The 5,151-nt window shown below is 46.8% G+C and overlaps 1 long non-coding RNA gene across 1 annotated transcript; it reads right to left on the bottom strand.

The window, feature by feature from the left end:
* Window positions 1-241: 241 nt before the first annotated feature.
* Window positions 242-4,418, bottom strand: LOC122697634. The gene is made up of 5 exons (XR_006342126.1): window positions 4,241-4,418; window positions 3,043-3,131; window positions 2,102-2,348; window positions 1,445-1,623; window positions 242-300 (listed from the first exon to the last, which is right to left on the bottom strand). It is a non-coding gene; the product is annotated as an uncharacterized LOC122697634 (long non-coding RNA).
* Between the last annotated feature and the right edge of the window lie 733 nt (window positions 4,419-5,151).

Raw genomic sequence — 5,151 nt, 5'->3', positions numbered from 1 at the left:
CACAGCTGCAGCTGAGGGAAGATGGGAGGTAAAAGGATGATGAGAGAGAGAGGGAAAGGTCAGTTCAGTTCAGTCACTCAGTTGTGTCTGACTCCTTGTGACCCCATGGACTGCAGCATGCCAGGCTTCACTGTCCATCACCAGACTGACCCAGACTTGCCTGTGAGTGTCCAGGAGTCTCCCGCAGAGACGTGGGTCGGTGGTGGCCTGGTGCAGGGTCAGGGGCACTGAGGGCAGTGTGTGCTAAGGACCTTCTGAAGGAGGTCTCCATTATCTTCATCACCTCCACCATAGTTTGGCCTCAGGTCAAACAACAGGGAGTGAACAGCCCCGCCCATCAACAGAAAATTGGATTAAAGATTTACTGAGCATGGCCCCGCCCATCAGAACAAGACCCAGTTTCCCCCTCAGTCTTTCCCATCAGGAAGCTTCCATAACCCTCTTATCCTTATCCATCAGAGGGAATGTAAACCACAATCACAGAAAACTAATCAAACTGATCACATGGACCATAGCCTTGTCTAACTCAATGAAACCTTGAGCCATGCTGTGTAGGGCCACCCAAGATGGATGGGCCATGGTGGAGAGTTCTGACAAAACGTGGTCCACTGGAGAAGAGCGTGGCAAACGACTTCAATATTCCTGCCTTGAGAACCCCATGAACAGTATGAAGAGGGAATGGTGGGAGTGCTGAATCAAGAGAGAACGTTGATGAGAGAGCTGGTGGTGGTTACCAGTGGCTGGGGTGGGGGCCATATTGATCAAAGGGTATAGACTTTCAGTTATAAGATGAGTAGGTTCTGGGGAGCCAGTGTACGGCCTAGGAGTTGTGATTAGTAATTGTTGTTGTTTAGTCGTTCAGTCGTGTCCGACTCTTTGCGACCTCATGGACTGTAGCCTGCCAGGCTCCTCTGTCCATGGATTTCCCAGGCAAGGATACTGGTGTGGGTTGCCATTTCCTTCTCCAGGGCATCTTCACAACCCAGGGATCAAACCCAGGTCTCCTGCATTGTAGGTGGATTCTTTCACCATCCTTAAAACATCCATCTTTTTAAAAGTCTTTATTGAATTTGTTATGATATTGCTTCTGGTTTGTGTTTTGGTGCTTTGACTGTGAGGCTTGTGGGCTCTTATCTCCCTGACCAGGGGTCAGATTGGCACCCCCTGCATTGGAAGGCAAAGTCTTAACCACTGGACCACCAGGGAAGTCCCTTGATTTTATTCCACATATGCATGTGTCATTTGGATGAAGATCTTAACTTAGAATGTTAAGCCTCACCCTTGGTATAAATTCACTTCAACGATGATATAAATTCAAAAGTACCCAAAACCCTACCAGTGTTACCTGCCACACACAAATTCCTACTTAGGAAAAAAAAAAAAGAAAAAATGTCTTTTTCTTATATTTAAACATTACCCAAATGCAAGTTGGTATTGAACTTACCAGAAACCTTTTCTTCTCCCATAAATGCTGGTTTTCTTTTATTTCAGGAGAAGAATTTTGCATATCCTTTTGTCCTGAAGGAAATATAGGGGAATGTACGGCATCCTGGCAAGTGGTGCGGAAGCTGGGAAGGTTCTTCCGTGAGTCAGCAGCTTATTCAAGTTCCATGAGACCCTGACCTGCAAGAACAGGGCGGTGAGCCCAGCAAGCTCTGTTCCGCGGAAAGCTGTCTCCCAGTTTCAAAGGCAACGCAGACCACTTCCTGCTTCCTGCATCTTCCCTGATACGTTTCCGAAGAGTCTATCTAGAAACCACACTGATGCTATCCGATTTTCCTTCCCATTTTTCTGCTTTGCTGTGCATTAGAGCTGTAAAAAAGTCATAGCTAGGTTTCTGTGTGAGCCATCATTACCCAGGTAGCTTTTCATCCTCTTTCCTTTATTCATTTACTCAGCCAAGTGACTGACACCTGCTATGTGCCAGACAGCGTGCTAAGTCCTGGGAATGAAGCAATGAGCAATGCATGTTGGTTTCCTACGAGCACTGCGGTTGTCCTGGACACCCCGGTGGTTAAGCCTAAGACCGCAAGATGGAGACACATGTGTGTTCAAGACCCACACTGTCGCTAACGAGTTGACTGACTTTTAAACCGCTTACCTCACTTCTCGTTCTTTGGTGTCCTGGTTCTGAAATGGGAATATCATTCATCTCAAGGGATTGTTGTGAGGATTAGATGACACAGATGCAAACGGTTGGCGCGTATTATTTCAGCGAGGGGCAGGGACTGTCTGTTGTGACAGCATTATACAGCAATGAGCACAAGAACAGGTCATAAGCAGGATCCACAGAGGCCACCTATTTTTGCCTGGGTGAGTCAAAGAAGGCGTCCCAGAGGAAGCAGGATCTAAGAGAGGGATGAATACACGAGAATGACTGTTAGGCGAGAAACGAGAGGAGAAGAATGTTCCAGCTGGGGAGAATAAGGCCAAGAGGGTTTCTTAAAATATGAAGCTTTCAATTACATTCGTAGTGGCTGCACACAGACCACAAGTCAGAGACCAGCCAGAAAAAGATGCAGGAACCAAATCAGAGACCTGTAGACATTTTACAGGTTTATCTTTCTTCTAAGAGCCATGGGGAACCATGAAAGGGCATTCAACGGGGAAGTATTTTGATCAGATCTGCTTGTAGAAATATCACTCAGGCCGCAATGCCAACCGTGGACAGGAAAGAGAGAGAGGCTTGACACGAGGAGACTCCTGAGAAGGCTTATACTGATCTAGAAAAAAATAAATAGATAAATGTGGCAGGTACAAAGTATATTAGTGGAGATGGAGGGAGGGAGAAACCACAGGTCTGGTGAAAAATTTAGTGTGAGGGCAAAAGAAGACAAAGGGGTCAGGATGATTCAATTAGGTGGGCAAGGAGATACTCGCTGAGACAGACAACGCAGCAGGGAAAGCAATGATTTTACATTTGCACCTCTGGTGTCTGGGCTGCCAGTGAGATAGCCAAGCAAAGCAGGCAATCAACGATATGTTCAAAGCCCAAGAGAGATCTGAGCTGGAGACAGGAGACACCCCAACAGCGTCACTCACCAGAGACTTTTCTTTTCCTTGATGAGAAGAGTTGCCAGCAACTTCATGGTCCCGGAACAAAGAGAAAGTCATCTTAATGCAGATCTCTCCTGTTCAGTGGAGAATATTGGTTGGTTTCCTCTTTATTTGGGTTAGTGTGGACCTCACCACATTATTAGAGGGGTATAAAACGTCCCTTGTGTTTAAATGTCTTTTAAAAGTTGCCTACACTATTCAAAAGAGTATGTGCCTGAGTGGGAGAGGTCTGTATTAGTCAGGATAAGCTAGGTTCTGCTGTGGTAACAAGTAATGGGAATAAAGCCAGCAAAGATTCTGTTTCACTCTGGCTGTATGGATATTACAGGTCAGCAGAGGGCTCTGCTCTCGAGTACCCAGAACAACAGAGCAAGCCCCTCACTAACCTTGTCACTGCCCACGACAGGGAAGAGAGCACTCTGCAGGACCCAGGACCCAAGGACCCACCCCCAGAAGCAACCCCTGGTGTGACTTCTGCTCACATGCCATTGGTCAAAGCTAGTCACATAACCCCACTTGACAGAAAAGGACCAGGAGGTATACCAATGTCCTTTGTCTCACCGTGGAGAAGAAGAAGAACCAAGTTGAGTAGCATCAGCTTTCAAATAGAGGGGAGGATGAACACAAGACACCGGAGACTGAGGAGAAGCTTCCGCAGAGGGAGCAGGAACGATCAACGTGTTCTTAAAAAAGCCAAAGGAAGAAATGCTCTAAGGTAGTGAAAACGGTCGGTATTCCTGAGAAGCCTCCTAAGACACAGAGTGATCTAGACACAGAGATGGGGCTGGGATCCGGGCCCAGTGCTTCAGCGGCAGGATGGGGGTGGGGACCACAGAAGAGGATGTGGAAGGTAACAGGGAGATGAGACAGGATAGATGGAAAGGTGGCCAACCTGTTCTGTATAACCTCAGCTGCTGGGGACTTCCCTGGCAGTCCAAGTGGTTAAGACTGCCTGCTCCTGCTGCATGGGGTGAGGGTTTGATCCCTAGTTGGGGAACTGAGATCCTGCATGCTACCCGATGCAGTCAAAAAAAAAAAAAAGTGATGATTAAAAAAAAATGACCTCAGCCATTGTATCAATCCTGTAAGCTAGGTGTCCTTTTCTACATTTTAAAGCATAAGAAACAGAGTAAACCAAGGCGGCCCAGTTAGGAGACAGCAGAGCTGAAATTTAAACACATACCACTGTCTTCCCAAGCATCCATATCACCTATGTGTCCTTAACCACATCAGCAGAACCCATGGCAAATACTGGAAAGGATTCTTCCTGCTTCTGACAGAGACACATCACGCAAGTAGGTGGAGGTCCTAGGCACACGCCCGTCTACTCGTCAGAAGCGGAGTTAGACGAAAACCGGAGAAAGCAGCAGCTCCCATCTCCTCGTGGCAGAGTGTGTCTGCTGTCGCAGGCCCGGCTCACGAGCCTCTCCAGCACATCTCAGAATTCCTTGGACTCAGATACCCTTTGCTGTGGTGCAAAGAGGCTCAACTGCCAAAAGCATGTAACAGGCTGTGTCTCTTTGAAGAACCAGCTTGAACTGATTGTTCTTCAGCTTTGCACATAAATTACAGAACATGAGGCCTGCAGCTTTGCCCAAAGTTGTCAACAGGTTTTAATTGTCTCTGCTTTTCCGTACACACAGATGGCTGCGCTAAAGCTGCTCTGCAGACCCCTGCCGCCTTCACGAAGGAAACTCAGACACCACAAACGCAAATTCGTTTAAAAAGAAAAGTTACGGTAAAACAAAGTCCAAGGTAGCCACCGTTGTTTTTTCCAGAAGATAAATGTTACATAAAGGAAAATAGGAGAAGGAAAGAAACGGAGGCACAGGCAAGGCAAGAAAAACTGCAATGAAAACACAGACAATCACAACACAGGTACAGATACTACTAAGAAAAGTGAGAAGTCCTTGAAAGAGCAGGAAGTCCTTTTTATTGGTCGCATCTATAATGGGACCCCACGTTCGAGTTTCTTTCTCTGAGTTCATTCAGAGAAGCTCCAGATTCAGCAGTTTCACTTATAGGAGTCGGTCCTTCAGAAATAACAGGACTAGAGTATATAGTTATGCTAAAAGGTTACCTTACAGCCTTGTT

This window comes from Cervus elaphus, chromosome 7 (assembly GCF_910594005.1).
Source record: "Cervus elaphus chromosome 7, mCerEla1.1, whole genome shotgun sequence".
Classification (NCBI taxonomy): Eukaryota; Metazoa; Chordata; class Mammalia; order Artiodactyla; family Cervidae; genus Cervus; species Cervus elaphus.
The sequence above is the reverse complement of the archived record's forward strand: the minus strand, read 5'-3'. Positions and strand labels throughout refer to the sequence as shown.